The sequence below is a fragment of the Bombus fervidus genome, chromosome 15 (assembly GCF_041682495.2).
Source record: "Bombus fervidus isolate BK054 chromosome 15, iyBomFerv1, whole genome shotgun sequence".
Taxonomy (NCBI): Eukaryota; Metazoa; Arthropoda; class Insecta; order Hymenoptera; family Apidae; genus Bombus; species Bombus fervidus.
In genome coordinates, this window is record NC_091531.1 from 734,431 (window position 1) to 754,943 (window position 20,513).

Here is a 20,513-nt window from a genome sequence, read left to right on the forward strand (position 1 = left end):
ATACAAAGCACTTTCTACGGATAAAGGAAATAAACAAAATAAATCAAATTTGAGATGTTATTCTAAATAAGAAACATATAACAAGCATATATATTACTTTTGGTATGCTAAAAATTACTTCTAGTGTAATAATAATTGTCAGGCCGTTTTGGAGACCAGTGATTCATCCGGTGCGATCATCCAGTGAACTGGTTCTGAGTGATATTCGCCATGACTGAACTTCAGGAACAAACTTGCAAAGTTTGTGCAGTACGTAAGTTGTATACAGCGCGCGTTCTAAGTGAAACAATTTCAAGATTTCAATGGAAAAATGCCAGCATTTTAGAGATTAATGAAGATGCACTAGAAAAATTAAGCGAAAGATAAACATTTTGTTGATACTGATAAGAACTAATATCTGGAGAATATCTGAATATCTTAAAAAGCTTTTTAGAGTAAAAAATAAAGTACACTTCAGAAATTTTGAATTGTGGGGTGAAATAAGTTTATATTTTTATTTATTCGGAAGTTTGTTTGTATTATTTATTGTATTTATTTTAATACATAAAATAAAATAATGAATGAAAAATGATAGAAAGAAACGAAAAGAAATGTTCAGAAAAATGTAATACTTTTTCATCTTACAAAGACAAACTTCAACATTGTACTTTTAATTTCTAATCTAAAAAATTCTCTGCCGTATTTAGTTTCTAAGGCATTAAATACTCATATCACTATGTATTTGCATTATTCTTGTTCTAAAGTAGCCGTTATGTCAAAAGGAGCGCCATTCAAAATAAAACAAAACTGTAAATCATAAAATCATATCGTCATATCTTAATTACCGAGAAAATAGAGGAAAATGAAATAAACGTTTCAAAATGCGATCAAAGCTTAACAGTCGTAAAAAAAGCCTCTCTGGATACTAAGTGCGCAACCGCGCTGTACGTGTGTCAATGCATGTGTAGCGATTATCGGGATGTTTTCACCGCGCCACGTCGGTTGACGTCCGCGGTTTGGCTAGCGAAAAAAGAAAGAAACCGTAGAACTAAAGGATCGTTCAAAATTGGCACTTTAACGTTCGTTCAAATTTGTATAACGAGAGTACGATATTAATTACATTACGTTACGTAGATATTAGTCTATGTTCATTACTTACTTTCGGTGAAACTGTGGAAAGACTGACTAAACTTCGATTTCGATGATTTTTGCGTATGTCGTGCAAATCGACATTTTAAACAATTTTTCCCTATACAAACAAGGACTGAATTTGTTTAATTTCCGAGATACTCACAAAAAACTGCCGGTATCGCTTGAGTGAATTCTGCCTATAGTTGTGCGCCCGTGTAACATATGCTTCGGTTGCTACCGGATACAATGCCTTGACGTGAACCTAACTCTTATATTTTGTTCATAGTATATGTAGGTATGATAGAGCGGATGAGTTTTACGGGAAATTAAAATATTATTTAACTGTTAGGTAAAACTCGCTGACTAAGCTCTTTTGTCTTCACGCAACATTCGCTACAAAGACACACACACATACACATTCCTTTTGGTCTATATCTACATATCTCGCAAAAACTGCGCGTGGCCACCAGTCCGCCATCGCGTGCTGACTTTGAAAATGCACAGAAAACTATTGACATCGCCGATAGCTTTGTTCTCTTAACCTTTGAACTCGAGAGGAGCCTCTCAGTTGTTACCGCATTCCGTGCTGCAACTCCAGTGACGAGTGAGCGGCTACAGTTCCTGTTTATCCGTTTAAGTCTTACTTTATCCTTACTTTATCTTTACACCCAATTGTATGCAATTGTACGCAATAACAAGAGCACAAAGCCTTTCGTTCAATCGCTATCTCACCTCACTTGTATTTCGAAACAAACTGCAGAACAGACGAACAAACGCACGAGCAAATCTCAAATGAACAGTTCTGAGCGTACTGTGTGATAGCAAGTTTTCAAGCTGCTCTCAATTTTTTTTTTTTTTTTTTATGATTCAATGTGTACTTTACAATTTATCCAGCAGGACATTTGGTAAATTTTTCTAACTGAAACTCTCAAATAGATACACAATTTCAGAGCACTTTCGAGAGCAAATGTCACCTCAAATTAGCTTAAAGATGCTCTAGAAAGATGCAGCCACGAAGCAGAAAAGACGATGAACCTTCTGGTAAAAGGAATATGTTCCTCCGTACTTACCTCAGAACTCTCAGAAAACTACGAATATCGAGACAAATTATTATTTACAAGTGTATGATTCAAAAATTATTAGTTGTAAAATTTCGGAGAGGCGTCGGAGAGATTTGAATGCAGAGCTCGAAAAAGGGAATTTTTATATTAATGAAAAAGAAGAGATTGAAAGTAAACTTCCAAAATTGATGGAATATTTTTTAGTAAATATTTTTGAATCGATAAAGCAGAAACAGAAAGATATTTAAACCGTATATCGATGCTTGGCATTGATAGTGGTGCATTTCGCAAAAGGGTAAGTTTTAGAGGAGAGGCTTTTTAAAATTTACGAAGAGATTTTCAACGAGTCATTTCAACAACATTATAAGGCTGACTAAACACAAGACATACCATTATTCGCGAAAGCAGTACGACCTTCTACTTATAATGTAAACAGCTGAAGATGTGAAAATATTGTTGTAACACTAAGGTCAAGGAGATACGTAATAATTTTGTCCTGTGTCGCAAAACTGACGGAATTTTAAATTTACCGTTTTATATGATAGAAAGAAAAGCATAATGTAGATTTGATATTCAATAAAAGCAAATTCGAAATTCTTTTTACTTGTGCCACTATCAATGCCAAGCAGCGATATAAGAAATCTAAAAATCTTGGTAATGCTAATACTTTCGATGTAAGTAAAACTGCGTGTGTTTATCGATTCCGTTTTATCAAATGGCGGAAAAAACGTCGCGAGTTGTGCTTCTATATTTCAAATGGAATACAATAGATGATGATTGCTTTAGCAGAAATGTTTGTTGTATCGCGTATTGTAGTTTGGTTTTCTCCTCTACCTTTAGTTGTTTCAATAAACTGAGAAATGTAAGAAGGAATGTTGCGTTTGAGATGCCTTTTCGCTCTGATCATTATTTAGACATGTTTAAATGTTCATAATGCAATAACAATACATATCATTTTATTCAGGAGAGTCCACAGAATTTTTTCGTCTCAACCGCAACTCAATAGCTGCTATTATAAAAACACAAAATATTTCCAAAGTTGAAAATTTGCAATTCTCTTCAAAATTGATATTTTCGAAAATTGTGAGTTATAAGAAAAAACGGTTTGCAAATTCGATTGTAGCTCGTAAATGTCTTCAAGAATCGCCTATTGAAGGTTGCAAAATTAGATACATGTCGAACAGTGTTATGAATCGAGCACGAAGAAATTCGATTTTCTTGAAAATTAAGCTTTATACGAAAAGATTTTATTTCACATTTCTCTATTATTTTTGCACGTAGAATAACTTCCGTCTGTTTAGTCAGTAACTAACCAAATTTACATGTTTGAAACAGATTTCCAAGATCAATTTTCTCGAAAACAAAGCCTATTATTCTTTATATCTTTCTTGTTTTTCTTCGTACAAAACTGTTTTTCGTTTGTTAATGTTATTTGAACAGACCTTATGTTTCACATATTCTAACATATTGTATTCATGTAAAAATTCGTAGTATAATAATCGTTATTTTCGATATTAAAATCACCATTAAATATTCGTTTAATTAATATTAAAATTGAGATACAATTATAAAAACCTAACAAAAGAATCATGTCTAGATTTTACAAGCATGCCACAATATATATATATATATATCTGTAACGTTGTAATATTTTTGGAAATCAGGCGATCGATTTGTGAAAACTCAAGAATCGAATTTCTAAGTCTTCTTCCGTATCTCCTCAAAACCCCCGCTTCTACTCCCTCTTCTCTTTCTTCTTCTAGTTTTTAACTTGCATTTTTTCATTGTTCAATCTTCTCTTCTCGAAATCCTGTTTTGTTCTCTATCCTAACTCCCCGTCCTTCTCTGTTTCTATCGTTCGACCGACTCCCAGTAAAAACACAGAGAAAGTCAAACCGTCAGTTGGTGTTCTAAATTCTATAGAATTTGCATATATATAATGTTTATTGCCCAAGAAAAATATAAGTTGCATATGTGTATTTACAATAAACAATGAATTTCTGTTTGAAAGTGGTTTTGACAAAAGTACCCTTACGCGTCGGTACGACGTATCCATACCATATTTTGTGTTGGATTTACATTTTTAACATTACAGTTTGTAATTTAATTTAAGCCGCTCAAAAGCAATACTGTTATACGATATTGCTTTTTCTTTTTTTCTTTCTGTCATGAAAACTTGATCGCAAAACGGGACAGATCGGCAGTCTACTTTTAGTTCCTGTGGGGCTGAGTGATCGGTTGTTGAACAAGGGCGAGGGGAAGGGCGCATGCCGCGAAATGACTTTTACGCAGTGATCGCGTACACGTACCGCCTATAGGCTCGAAGTATAGCCAATCACTGAGCAATCCTAATCCGTCGTCGTCACTATATAAGCGGTCACCGTATAGTTCCATAATGTTCACTCGTCATTCGTACTCGGGACGCAGTAGAGTGCGCGTCGTATAAGAATTTACCGATAGTTTTAATTTTTCTATCTGGAAAATTGTCTTAAAGTGATGCTGAAAATTATCTAACAAATATTCGTGCGCGTATTAGCTTTATGTAAATAATTGTAATCTAAAAATTTGTTCAATGATAGATGGGGTAATGCAGTAACCGAACAGGAAATTATTCTACATGTAAAGGTAAGTCATGAAAACAAATATATTTAACCCCTTGGCCTACACGCTATCTGCCGATCGCGCGAGCCATAGTAAGCAAGAAGTTCGATCGCGCGCCGCGCCATTCATTTGTTCAGCCGTGTGCCCGAACTGGCGCAAAATGTATACTTCTTATGACTTATATATATAGGGGCTATAAAAGGAATTGTAAAATAATAAACAACGTTTGAGGACAAATGGTGTTTTTAAGACGTCTAGGGCGTAATCATGATCAACTGATCAGTTAACAAAAACAATTTATTATTTCAAAGTGGATAATGAATCAGTAGCAATTTGTAAATTACCACGAGTCAGACTCGTGGGTTCCGTTTACGGCACAAATTCTTTAGCACGAGTCTGACTCGTGGGTTCCATTTATGGCATAAATTCTTTACCACGAGTCTGACTTGTGGATTTCGCTTATGGCACAAATCCCTTACCACGTGTCTCGCTCGTGGTTATAGGCCAAAGGATTAATCTTCTTATTTTAGGTCGCTTTTTACTTTTATTACATTTTTGGTTTCTATATACATAACATGTAGGAAACCTGTAGAAATCTTGTCGTATTGAACTACATAACTTTTGTATTTTCTCTGGTAACAATTTCGTCCTAATGTCCATAATTCTATTCTGAGTTATGGAAAATAAGCGGTCGCTAATTGTTTGTGCTAGTCGTTCGATTTTTGTTAAGTCAACTTGAAGTTAGACTGTTCGCTTATGCTAATACAGTGCCAAACAGGAGCATCGGCACAACCCGGATTTTCGTACAAAATTTTTTGTAAATCTGTAAAGGAATTGATTCTCTATTTAATCTTTCCATAAAATAAAACTGTCAAGTTTAAAGTTTAAGTATACCATGAATCATGAAGTTTAAACATTGTTATAATAAAGAAAAAATTTAAAATACACATAACGCTCCTGTACAATTTTTTCTCCTGTATGCTCCTGTAGAGTTTTGAAAAACATTGACTGATAAACCGTTGATCTCATAAAGTGGAAAATCATTCAGCAGAATGTTCTTGTAACAATTTTTTTTTAATTTTCGTCTCGTTCACCATTATCACAATCAAATAAATTTTGCTCATTGGGTAAATATTCAAATTCACTAGCAGAAAAAAGGCAATTTCCTGAAAATACACATATTTTCACCTTTTTTGCTTAATGTTTCAGTTAAGCAGTCTTACAATTATTTTTTATATAACAAACTATAACGCTTAGGACTTATCACGACTTCGAAATGATTCTCAGTGTTTATGCTTATGCTCGGAATAATTATGCTTAGTAATTTCGTGGTCAATACCGTAATCTGTTATATATGTATGAAAGTAGCGACTTAATTGATTTATCAACTGAAATTTTTAACAATAAATTATTTTTGGAGCTACGTAACTCCTTTTCAGGGAGGTTGCGTTTACACTAATTGGCTTCTGAATCCTCCATAGATATATATAATATAAATAAATAAAATTTATTACTAAATAAATAATATACAACTTTGGGCGATATTTTCTTCTCACGTTTTAATCATATTTTCAATTATTTTGATTTTTCTAAGTGCATTCTTACGCATCCTTGTATATGCAATCCTTCCCTTATTCCCATTTCTGTTAATATTAGTTGTTTTCGAAGCTTTTATTTCATTTATTTTATTTGCTATCATTTTGTACCAAATTCAAGAATTTTCGTTGTTAGGAATTTAAAGTGAATGCATTTTATGATATTGAAGGAAACTTATTCTTGAATAAGACAAAACTTCGTAAATTGTTTATTATGATGCTATAGTAAATCCGTTATATTATTATCATTATTATTATTAACAAATTCCATTTATTCGTTATCTTTCGTAGTCATTATTTACTGTTACGATCAGGTCTTGACCTTTGGTATTAGTAACCATTTATTTATTTATTATTCTCGATATCGGGTCTTCGCTTTCTCAAATTGACGCTTGAATCCAAATGGTAGTTGCTGCTACCAGAAATAGTCTTATGTCTAATAGTCTTCTGAAAGTGAATGGTAGAGCAGAATATTTTGATACATACAATTTTAGGAATTACTCGTCTTAGACATTCGAAAAGTTTACATTTATACGTTATATATATTGTTCCTGGTCCCAGGCCTAAATTCTAGTATTTGTAGTAAATATGCTATATTCTTTGATTGAATTTATACGTGGCTCAAATTGTAGGATATTGACTTGTGTTTGTAACGTATCGAGGTTGGCTTTGTATTGGTTAATGTTGCGAGTTACCTTTGGAGCCGTTCCTAATATTTTCTCTAGTGTTGAAATATCTATTTCTTCAAAACTGGATGAACTGTTCTTAATTTTTATTTCGTAAGAAATATTTTTGGGTGATCCTCATATTTCCATAATATTACGGTCGTATGTGATTATGCATTCAGTTTTACTGATAATTAAATTTGGCTGTCTGATTTCTAGGATTTTGTCTGATTTAGGAAATAGGATATTATTCCAAGTGTAGAATACAGAGTTAATTGTCACTCGCTCAATGTCACTCGATACTCTCGCTATAAGAATGCTCGATATTCGTAAACTAGATAATATACTAGATATACTATACTAGATATAATATACTAGATAATTCGCTCGATAGTAACTGTCTGGAGAGAATTATCGTCTATTTATAATGGTCGAGGGAATACCGGAAAGTTTGAGTTTGACTCCGGTTGACGTTTGCACGTAACGGTGATATTGTTTTGTCCGGAGTTTGTTTCTTATTACATTTCGTACATCGTAACGGTGTTAATACTCCGAGGCACAACAACAACATTAGTCACCCTCGATTCGAATCGTCTTATAAATCATGTGCCGCTACAGGTATATTTCTTTTTATTTATTTATTTAATTTGTACTTTACAATTTATCCATTCAATATTTTAGGAGTAAACAATGAGAAATATTTCTTGCATCACACAGGACGATTTTAAGTGCGACTCTCCGTATAAATAATTTTGTATGATTATCTCATATGTAAATGCACGATCACTGAAACATCAAATTACGTATAGGGGTTGTGTTGTATTTATAAGAGATATCCTACCCTTTTCCATTGTTCATTTGCATTTCCCATCCTTTTTGTTTTCTTTTTTACACACTTTTATTGGTTGTGTTATAAACTGACACTACATTTGATACAGAATTCAAGGAGAAATAAGAACATACTTAATATTTATATAAATTTTACAAGTTTATATTTTCTAAATTTTATATTCTATAAGTAGTGCATGTCACGCAAAGCATATGGAAAATCACTGTAATAAAATATGAAAGTTATAGAAGGAATTTTATTACATTTTTTATTAATTACTGTTAAGGTATTTTGAAAGCAAACTAATAGAGTACAAGTCTACCAAAAATTTCATTCTTTTATTTCTCACGAAATTTTGCAAGTAAGTAAGTCTCCCTTCAGGGGAAAATTTTAAATAATAATGAAATTGACAGAATTCTGCTATTACAGTAAACAATTAATTATACTGTCATAGAAGATACAAAATTTGTTAGTAGAAATGGAAAGATAGCAACATAATTACTTGGAAGTGCTACAAAGTATAAAACAAGAAAGAGCAGACAGCAATCGCATTGACAAAAAAGGATTTTCAAAAATAGTAGGTCTTGCGATAAGCCGTACAATGTATTTTGCAGCGATATAAGCATTTGCAACATGTAACACTACAATCTTAGATGTCATTCACATCTCAACGTAAAGAAAAACGTATAAAGTTCATAAAGATACGTGTACAGTATACAATGTAGAAAAACATTAAAAAAACGCAATCCGTCTAGTTGAACGGAATTGTAGAATATCCAGGAAATTCCTAGCCAACAATGTATTATCTATAATATTATAATTTATCGTATATCAACATATGTTGGAAATATCTATAACAAGTCTAAAGATATAGATATTGGTCATCATATCGTTGAAAACTCTATGCAGATTGGACAATGACACAGCAACGTTTAGAACTTGTGATATCTATTTATGTGATGGGGAAATTGAATGATTTGGCAGACTCGTAAATAATTATTAGCAAACAATATAAGAAAAAAATTTGAGTTTTGAAATTTGATACAGTAACGCGAACAAGATGAAGAACGTGATTCGCTTAAAACATGTAAAATTATATACAGATACATATATAAAAAGAAGAAAACTGTAACGTTTCTAATCTTGCGTTTTTGCACTCAAATTACATGATCGCGTGAATAGTACGCAGTTTTATAACGACATTACTCAAAGAAATGGACCCAATCATGTTTGTCAGATATGCAATGCAGCACATCAAATTTCTAATCATGAAGACGAGATTTTCATTATTTCACAAACGGGTATATTTGTACACTTCGAATGTAGAATCATGCTTTTTCTGCAAGGAAATTATATCCAGAATTTTAACACGTTTCTCTTAATACAAGAATTGTGCAATGTGTATTATGTAACACTTACAAACAAAACTATACGCAGTGAGATCTCTACCGATGGAAAAGGTTGTAAGATGCAGAATCTTTTTGAAGAAAGTTAATTAAAATTAAATTAACACCAAAATATTATCAAAAATATTTGAAAATCGAAAATCTTATGAACAACCTACTTTTCGATGAATATGCGGCATGTACTACAGACGTATTTGCATTTTCTTGTACAGAAAAATGCAGTTCGCGTAATTTAACCTCCAGTTGCTAAACAGGAGCACAAAGTTTCACTGCTTTGGCTGCAGGCAACGCACTCCGTAATTTCCTCTTTTATGTCGTTGCAATCATACTTGTACTAGTTAAAATATTCTTCGTACCATTGAAAACTGGCTATAGTCACGGTGTAAGTGACAATACGATCAATACAATGTATCGGTGCAGTAGTACATTCCAACCGAACAGATGCATTGTCAACAATTACGTTTCTCATCAAAACATAGGTGGCGAGCTTACCCAAAATTTTCAAACCTACGTCTCTGCACTCAAGACTGTCAATAGATAATATGCAAAGAAAAACCTGAAGACACCTGAAGTCGAAAAGATTTCAAGTGAAAACATAGTTAGTGCTTGCACACGAGACTAAAATCAATCATCGCTGTATGAAAATTGCAACTGCTTATGAATGCATTTTCGACTTGGATTTGAAAATCCTGTAAGATGTTCTTGTTGGCACTTGAGTCTATTGGGACAACCATCCCATATGGTCTGCCCTAAAATGTATGGAGTTTATCGTTTTGAATAACCTGTCAAATCTTTAACTCAGATCGTTTTGCGAAATTTCTTAATCATATGTCCCACTGCATTGCTGTAGTAAATTCGGATATCAAAATTTGATCTATATGAACGTCTACTGAACTCGATATATGTCTTTATTACCATCATATGACATTATTCCATATCATAAAATATATGCATGCTGATAAGATATACTATCGAGATAATACTATCGAGATGATGATGTTTAAAAGAAAATAAATCAGAATCGTTGCCCCTCGAATCTCTTCAAATGAGCGAGTGGCAAATGACGATGCGTATTGGCAAGGTTGCTCGATGACGATCAATTACGTACTGTGTCCGCGGATTCTAAGAAATGAGTCCCTAAGTAGGTGGAAAAAGAAGATGAAACAGATAAAACACAAACAGCTGATTAATGTAATGGTGGAAAGCTAAAACTCCAAATAAGGAACAAAAAGAAACAAGCTGCTTATGACGCTATCGTTCCTGGACTTCTGTGTTCGGTCCATAATTGCCTATATCGCCCATACAATATATTGTATCAGGTTGTAGTATATTTGAGCATATTGTATTATATTTTGATGCATACTACCTCTTCGATCACTTGTTTTCACCATTAAGACAGAAGAATAGAATGCTGACTGAAGATGCTTATTGTGATTTCAACTTAAGAAAGGAGACACTTCTTTTGATGTATATTCGAAACGGGAACATGTATCAACCTCGATGATGACCTTCATTTTTACATTAAATTTTTAATTTAAAAATTTGTATTTCAAAGTGTGGTAAGAAGAGGATAAAACAAAGTGCAATTTTCGGAAGAAATTACTAAAATTGACACTAAGATCAGTGAAATTATTATTTTTCTAAAAATATTCAAACCTTGAACATTTTTTTCGTGGGAAAATTCTCATGGACAGAGTCAGGGTAGTGTCGGACTTACCGACTAAAACCCCACAATGGCCTACTTGACGCCTAACAGGTGTGCGCCGGGACTTCTTTCGAAATTCAAGCTTTGAACTGCTCCGCATATTCATCGAATCTGAGTATCGGATACAGAAAATATCCGGGTAAATTTATTCAAAAATGTTTCTGCCAAAGGAAGTCAATTTCAAACAGTAAGTTAACTTGAGAGAATTAAATTATAAAGTTCTGGGAGAATAACATAATTTTACATATGTCTTTTATTTAAATTTTCATACATAATTTTCATAATATATTCATGAAGTAATGTTGAATATATAGTACAATGTTATAGGCCTACTGCGAGAAACACATCTTAAAAAAACAGCAACACTAGTAGAGAAGAAGTGTTCAGGCTAAATCCAAATATGATACAGTGTTGAAAAACTAAAATTAATATATCTTAACAAGTAAAATTTATCTTCATAATCTATGTTCTACTAGCGATTCTCCACATGTCCACGGAGATTTGTAGTATAGAGGACGTATAAATTTGTTTTTTTATTTATGTTGAGTCACAAATCAGAATATTGAGTATGTTACTTTCCCGCGGATTGTAAAATCATAAATTGTAAAAGTGTCACGGCTCATTTTATTATCGTAGCATCTGTTCAAAATTTGTCAATGTATATCGTGACCTGGGGATTACGGTAGTGAATATGCAACAGCGAGAAGAGCGCGGACATTATATTTATTCGTATCGTGGGTTCGATAATAAAATGTCGGGTTTATCGGTCTTATACAGAGCTCGATCGTTCTGTATTATAGCCTCTACTTCTACGGTTCCTTATTGCTTTTGGCATTTCTTTTATATGTATTGTCAATCGCACTTGGGAAATATCGTACTATGCGATATACTGATTAAACTGTCCAAATATAACTACTTGATGGTTAATAACTATTGTCGATACGTTCTTTATAACCATAGGCCGTTAAATTACATTTTCCTTTACTGCGAATTGTGTCGTGTTGATCTTGTCAAGTAGATCCCTTAAAAATCTACATAGCTCGGTTCCACATTATCTTCAATTACTCCTTCACTCTACAGTTCTCTGGCCTGGCTAGACGTTCGAAAATTAATTCATTCGAAGAGAACTTCGTTCCCTCGTGCACAAAAGTGTTATAGGAGATCATGGCTAACTTCTTCCACTCATTCTAATTCCTTGATTTCTCTACATATAATTTGAGGTATCCTCATATACAACATATACAATACGTGGTGTGATCTTCCGATCGATACATTGCACTGAGGATGATATGCTGTTGTAGTATACTACTTTATTCGAAATCTTTCTGTCACCTTCTTCATTAGGGAAGATGTAAAATTCGTTCCTTGATTTGTTAAAATTGCTTTCGAGGAACCGAAACAACAAATCAATTGTTTTTAGAACATGTCCGTCACTTCGGCTGCAGAGATTCCATCTATAGTGAGGTGGTAAGGGGTGGTAGGGTGCTAAAAAAATACTCCGTGGAATGATTTAACAATGAATTTATTAATTATACGAGAAGGACCTGACAGTTTTACTGGCGCGTGTTACCTCGACCGTACTCGTATTCTTCTTCGCGTACTCCCCGATTACTCGACTTCACTGATCAGTTGCAACTCTGTGTCTCTCTATCTTTTCCTCGTTTCCATTCATATAGGATGCCGAGATACCCATAACAGAAAGTTTTCTTCTGGAGTAGGGAAACGGTTTTCTTCATCGAAGGTACTTGAGCTTTATTGTAAGTCACAGGGTTTATTCTTTGACGACGTCCTGACCTCGGACGTCGGATTTCGCAGGCCATGTTGCCAACACATGAGCTTAAACCCTGGAACTTTTTTCAATGGCTACGAACCGCTACAGTAGGAATTCCAAGGGAGCACTTAGTTAATAGATCCTGTGTATAATAGGATATATTTGTTTCCCTTTTGTGTTCTCGATAATGTAACCTAGACGTCCAGTGATAACTTTCTTCCCTTTGTCATCTTTCCATATCCCTACTACGCACGTGTACGCAACCGTTTGCTATTGGGATTATATACGCCTTCTTCCGATTATTCGACTGAAGGATCAAAGGGATATCGATGAATCATTAGGCCTATTGAAATTTCCCGACACTTTCGGCCTATCGGCACCTACGCTTCATAGCGACACTGTATGTGTTTCGTCGGTCTTTCGTAAACAGTGTTCCAGCGATGCTATACTATGTACCGAAGAAGCCGTTGGAAAGAAAATTGTTCTTTGCGGCCTAGTGCCGTTACAGATCTTTGAAAACACGTACACGCTCGGAAAATGAACGAAGGTAAACTCATACATTTTTATTATATACTAAATATTTCTCGTCTCATAACTTAACAAATTGATCGTGGGAAAATTAACGGATCCACTTAAAATGTGCGTTACTTATCACAGAGTCTTGATATTCTACGACAATTAGTGTTACATATGATCTAAGAAAAACGAACACTACGCACTTTTTATTTATTTTACAATCGATTCTCATTGAGAATTATAAGTAAATTATTCTGGCGTGGTACTATAACGTGAATAATAAGTGATTATCATACATTTTATTCTAGTGAATCTGATGTTTAATTCTAGAGGGTAATGTCTTTTTAGCCTGCGGATCTGAACCGTTGTGCCAAGTAATTGAGTAACTAATGGGTTTTGATGGTTGTTAACTCTTACGTTATATCTATTACTGAATTTCGATTCTTCCTAACCCCAGATGTCTTAAGGTCTCGATGTATTGTTTCGTTGGTAACATACCAAGGTACATCTATTCAGCATCTTAGAGTTTTTGATGGGAATCGTTGAAGAGTTTCTATGTTGGAATTACTCGCTGTTCCCCATAGTTAGATCTCATAGATCCAAACACTTTTTAATATGGCTTTATATAGCATTATTTTATTTTGTACGTTTAAGCTGGAACGTCTGTCCACGAGCCAGTGGAATTTTTAAAATTTTGATTTAAATTGTTTGGATTTATCTATAATGTGTCGTTTCTATGTCATTCTTCGGTCCAGAATCATGCCCAGATATCTGACTGATCCTTTGTTTGGAATTGAAATATTATTTATGGTCACCCATGGGCAGATTTGTTTTCGTAGCGTGAAGGTTATATGACTGGATTTATTCTCATTTATTTTGAAGCGCCATTTGTGGAACCACTTTTCCATAGAGTCGAGACCTTGCTGGGGAATTGAGGAGGCAATTATCGGCTTTGAGTGGGATGCTAATAAAACTGTATCATTAGCAAATGTCGCTGCGGTTATCTCTGTTAAAGTTTGTAAATCGACAGCATAGATGATGAACAGCAGAGGTCCGAGGACACAACCTCGGGTTGGGGAATGGCAGCTTCTATTGGAAATATTGCGGTTCTAGTGTCTAAGTATTTAATCATGAACATCCTATTGGTTAGATATGATTTTAAGACTACCTGGAGTAGTAGGTGTGTGGTAGAATTTTCTTTAGTTTGTATAAAAGTCCTTCATGCCACACTTTGTCGAACGCCTGTTGAATGTCCAGGAATACCGTAGAGCAATATTTTTCCTTTTCTAAGTCTTGGCTGATTTTATGAGTTAAACGATGAATTTGCTCTATCGTAGAATGTTGCTTCCGAAAACCGAATTGATAATCTGGCATTGTTTTCAAATCCCCTAAGAGTGGAAGGAGTCGTTTCGTTAGCATTTTCTCAAATAGTTTGGACAAAGTAGATAGAAAACTAATTGACCGATAAGAGCTAGTTTCGTGTATTGGTTTTCCAGGTTTAGACTTTAGGGTAGAGTAATCAATGATATTTTCCAAGACTTAGGAGAGTATTCAAGGGGAAGAATTCCATTAAAAATAGGAGTGATGAGTGCAATCTCTTTTATGGGAAGCTCCTTAATGGCTTTGTTACTTATCAGATCATGCCCCGATGCTTTCCTGAAATTTAGACGACGGATTAAGTCTATAACTTCGAAAGATGAGAAAGACTCAATAGGAGGAGACATCTGGAAGGGAGAGTGCAAGTATTCAATTATTTCCGCTGCAATAGTGGTGGAATACGGTTTTAGTTAAATGACTTGCAAACCAGTTGGCTTTTTGTATAGGGCTACGCGCCCATCTACTTTGCGGACAGCGAATTGGAGGGATTATTTGTGAAGGACGAGTGAGTTTCCTGGATGCCTTCCATAGTGAATAGTTGGAGTCAACTGTGGGGGACAGATTAGCAAAATATTTTTGAAAACAGTCATTTTTATAATTTCTAAGGATTTTGGTTAGTTTTCTTGTTGCGTTATTTAGCTTACACTTGTCTTCAGATGTTCTATGACTTTGCCATACTCATTCAAGTCTGCGTTTTTCTACGATTTTTATTATTATGTAATGGGGGTATTAATTTTTATTAACAAAACACTTAGTAGGGGTGGAGGAGCGGATAGCGTTTATTATGCTGGTGTTTCGATATTCCATGGGTGCTTTTATATCTTCGTTTGTTTTTAGGGATATTGAGGCTGATGTTGAATGATTGAATACTTTCCTAAAGAGCTGCCAGAGTTGGTTATGAATAAGGCCATTAAGTTGATTTTCGATAATTGTTGAGTTAATTGTTGCTATGGCGGGTGAATGATCTGAAGAGAGTTTCACAGAAGAGTTGATTTGGATATGTCTTGGCGAGATGTTTTTAGTTATAAAGAAGTCTAATAAGTCAGGTAGTTTGTTAGTGTCAGTGAGCCAGTAAGTGGGTTCGTTTGTACTGAGGTAGTTAAATCTGTTGACGTTTATGCATTTCAAAAGATTTTTGCCTCTTACCGTAATAAGTCTGCTGCCTCATTGCATATGTTTAGCGTTATAGTCTCCTCCAGCTATGAATCTATTGCCCAGGTCTTCGAGGAATTTATCGAAGTCTTCTTTGGAAATAGAAAGAGGTCTAAGAGGACAATATACTGCTGGTCTGGTGATTGGACCATGCCAATCTTCTATCGCTGCGTTTGTAACTTGGAGGTAGTCCTTCTGAAATGATGGAAGCTCATATTATTTTATGCCGGTCTTGATGATAATTCCGGTGCTACCGTGGGCCTTTCAACTGGGATGTTGGGTATGGTAAAAGTTATAACCATTTATTTTCAGATAATTTTTATCGGTGAAATGAGTTTCAGATATGAGTATTACGTCAATTTCTTGTTGTTTTAGGAAGAGTTCTAGTTCGTATTTATGCTGAGCTAGACCGTTAGCATTCCAAAGAGCTATGTGTATTGGTTTTGCTTTACGTCGGAGCGTGTTAATTTGTTCACGATGATTGTAAGCAATGACAGCAAATTATTAATTTCCTCTGTTTGTTTCGCGATTACTGTTTCAAGCCTATTGAAGTTTTCTGTGTTTTACATTCTGGGAACACTATTTTGTGATTGATCACTATAGATTTTCGGTCTGCTTTGATTTCCTGAACTTTTTGAACTACCAGTGCATAAGAGTGCATTAATTTTGATTTCGTAATTTTATGTGTTCCTCCCATTTTCATAATATTATCCATCATCAACTATCACCGTGCCTTCGCTGGAGACCATTAAAGTTAGCCACCCACATAGACGCATTCCCCTTAGTATCATTATACCAGAACGGGAGCTGCCGGTTAGGATTACTTCGCTCTGCATTTTCGACAACGTTTCTTCCCCAAGCTGATCAGTGTGCACTTGCTGGATCGCTGCCCAATTCTGTGGCATCTAAAGCACCTCAACAACCTCGGGAGGGATCGCAACGTGGCTATAGTGAGGCCCGTTCTTACTTAACGTACCCCTCCTTACCGCTTAGATAAACGGCCGGCACCACAGCAATCGCCGTTTGCGTCCCCCTCAAAGATTTGACTTCGATCTCGTTAGCATCCCTGATCATCAACCCACTATCGATGTCCTCTCCGAGATCCTCCCTACGTTCCAGCGAATCGATATCCCTAATCTCCACCGACGTCCTACTCTGCAGGGCGGAAACAAGGACCCTGTTACCTTCTTTAGCTTGAGGGCAATGTCACCCCCTTTGGCTCCCGCTTTCAGTTCCACGAGAATATTGGCGCTCTTAGTACGTCTGACGCCCGTACTCTCGCACAACGCCTCCTTCGCTACCATAAGCTCCTTATACGTCTGGAGTCTCCTCACCCTCCCGGACTTTCACCAAGAGGGCCTCAGATCTGTTTTTCGGCAACCTTTCCCTCCGGCTTTCGTTAATCGGCGGTTTCCTTTCCTCGTTGTTACTCCTCTTTCGCTCACGTTTTCTTTCTCGCCTACTCGTCTGGACGATCCACTCACCTTCAGAGTCGTTGATTTCTTTATCCCTAGGGTCATCGTCGCCCCTTTTTCTCTCCTTACATACCCTCGCGTACGAGGTACTCTCCCCACACTCTCTTTCCTATCCCGAAGTGCACCACCAATGATGCCGACCATCTCTTCCCATTCACTGATCCCAACTATCACATAGCCTTTGTTTTGTTCTGCACTTGTTGTACTGTTTTGCTTCTTCAGCACCGATTTGATCAGTGGTTCCCTCGAACGCCTATTTCCACTTACCATCGGAGTACTGCAGTAGCTACTTTCCAATACAGGAACCTCACCTTCGGATGCGCTGTTCTCCTCTTCGATAGCTTTACTAGCTGGTTTCTCGGCTATACTTGACCAGGTTAGGAAGATTACAAGGGAGTTTTCCTCTACTCCGCTAGTTACTTTCACTACCGGAGTCAAATATCCCTATCCGCCGTTGCCACTTACTGTTAGGCTACCAGGATCCTCTTTCTCCACCACCTCTAGAATGTCATTACTAAATTCGAGAACTTTCATCCTTCTCCTTTTTCTAGGGAGGAGGGATGCCCGGCGCCCCTTTTTTTATTGTTCTTCGACCTATTTCTTTGCCTCCTCCAACTTTGCCCTCGTTTTCTTCAACACTCTGGTGCCCGGTCGCATTTACCGATCGAGAGGAGGCTTCTTGACTCACCCTCCTCTCGTCGTTTGTCCAGTCGCAAGATGATCGTCGGGTTGAGCCTGGAATGCCACTCGAAACACCGATGGGCCCTGGGAACTCCGAAACCCCCTGTGCCGTAACTTTATTACTCTTGTTTGTACTTTCCATAATAATTTAACAAAAAGTATCGTAGTACTCTGAAGAGCAGGTCACTATCACAACATGGCGCCGAATGCCAGTTACCGTAAGTGTCGCCTCTACTCACGCTGATCAAGTACATTACAAGCGGTATTATTAAATGGTTATACAAATCGCAATTCGACATTATAAAGGCTCCAGCAACAATAAGGCATCTGTTATCCCATGGATTCTTACTATCATTTACAATCTTACACGCTCATCAAAAACCCAAACGTCAACATTAGCTATTCAACTTATTACCTGCACTTTAACTTGCAAGTACCATAGACCCATGTGCAACCGTTAATTAAATTCATTCAATATTATTTTATTTAATTAATTAATTTTAATTTAAGGAATGACACTGCATCCCTATCAATAAATAACTACCAGGGATATCACCTTGGTCCCACTGGCTCAGTCAGGAAGCTTTACTATGGAGTATAAGATTCGGTGCTTTATGCATCCCCGATATAGGTCAAAGTGCTGTTGGAGAGGAATAGAATAGAATAGAAGCATCAAGAGGAATAGAAACATCTTGAAAAGTGCACAAAGAGCGGCACTTATAAGATCGTCTACGGTCTACAGAACTGTGTCGCATGCAGCGCTTTGCGTATTAACGGGCCATGACAGTGCCAATTTATTACAAAGCGGACTTCCGGGCCGAGATCATCGAACTAAAGAAGACGTATAAGCAACTACATGATGAGACTCGATCTAGAGCAGGAATTGCTGAAAATTTTATGGAAAGGATGAGGGTAGTGGAAGAACGTATAAACGATAGATGAAGGGTGTTATGTTCTATTTAGTTGCCGACGAAAAGATACCGTTAACTGACGGTTAATGCAATTGGCAATAAGTTCCAATTTCGGCTAACCTGCTATGTGCAGAGATACTAGCACGGGAGAAGATTAAATTTGTTTGAAAATAAATTAATAATATGTAGTGATTTATTTAAATCTTACTCGATTTTGATACTAGCAATTGACTGACAAACTGACGGATATAAAATTCTTCGGTTGACAAAATGATTTTTCGATAGAAAAAATGATAACTAACTCTTCGATAGACAAGATGTTACGCCATGCGACTTACTATAGGCCGTATTCCTAACCGTCGCTCGCGGTACTACAATGTCGCAGACAGATCGTCTTATAGAACTGGCGAAATGTATACAATGTAGCGGCAAGCGCATATTTATCATCAAGGATCGAGTTCTAGAAACGTCGATTTCGGTCCGTTATTTTATTCACACAAAGAAGGTGGCATACGTGATCATAGGCGCGAACGGTGACGTGATCCCGAACGTAGTGGGTGTCGTCTTCCAGAGAAGACAAAGAAAAGATCGAAGGGCATCAGTCTCATTTGAAGATTCTAAAGGTATACATCGAGAGGTTCTGACAAGTAAAATTAAAATCGCTAAGTCTAACATTCGTTAGATATATTCATATCGAGAGATATCATAAAGTCGGGTTGAATTTCTGCAACACATTAATTGTATTTGTCACGTAAAATAAAAAAAAAAAGGAAATCGAAGATGAAAATAAAAGAAAAAAATAAAAAAATAAGAAAGAGAATTTATTTCTTAACACTTGTTTTACACTAACTACAATTTACTTCTTAACTCTAGGCGCGACTTTTCAAGACTGAAACTCTTACAACTTGACTCTCGATGGGATTCGATTCCCTTTTCTTTGTCACCCTTCAATATCCCCACTATCCACGCGTTTGTTAAGCATCCGCGGCCTTTGTCACGGACGCCTTCTTCTCGAAGATTCAGCGAAAGGACCGTTGGGATATAGAAGACAGCATAGCATTTCGCTTTGGCGACAATGTATGTCTCTCTCGTTGACGTGTTTTCCTCGCGATCGCGTCTCTCCACGAACGGTCGTAACACAAGCTTTAATGTTACTACGTTCTTCTACAAATTTAAGCAAACATTAAATTTATTTAATTTTTTCGAGACTTCATGCCTTGCCCTGTCAATGATAAAGAAATTTATCCTTTTTCCCGCTGACAAGGTAAGACTAATTATATAAAAAACTATTTCTTTTATTCGCAATTCTCAAATCCTCCTAATGTATTTCCGATTTAACCTTCACCGCTCCTTTATACCTAAACTCCAATGACTACCCACTTTATTTTGATATGTATTACACTTTCTAACTCATTTTAATCATTATGTTATAAAAAAAACTTTTTTTGGGTGGCGCAAGCTCCATCAATACCAATGATCCATCTACTTTCCCTTTAATAGAGTAATACTACTAAACAAAATCACTATTTCATTTTAATTCCCAATTTCCAGTCCTACATATGTATTTCTTATTAACGCTTATTATTACATAACCCAACCACAACAAAAGCTGTTTTTATATTATTTCTTTATTTATTATTTATTATTACTTTGTCCCT

At 35.8% G+C, this 20,513-nt stretch overlaps 1 long non-coding RNA gene across 2 annotated transcripts in view; it reads left to right on the forward strand.

The window, feature by feature from the left end:
* The window catches only part of LOC139995178 (uncharacterized), a 69,542-nt gene that overhangs the window by 41,718 nt on the left and 7,311 nt on the right, over nt 1–20,513 (forward strand). Inside the window, exon 3 of one of the 2 annotated variants that reach the window (XR_011801890.1) lies at nt 2,061–2,084. The exons of the other annotated variant lie outside the window; for it this stretch is intronic. This is a non-coding gene — a long non-coding RNA (uncharacterized lncRNA). Of the gene's footprint in view, nt 1–2,060; nt 2,085–20,513 lie in introns of those variants that run through there. 2 annotated transcript variants of the gene reach the window in all.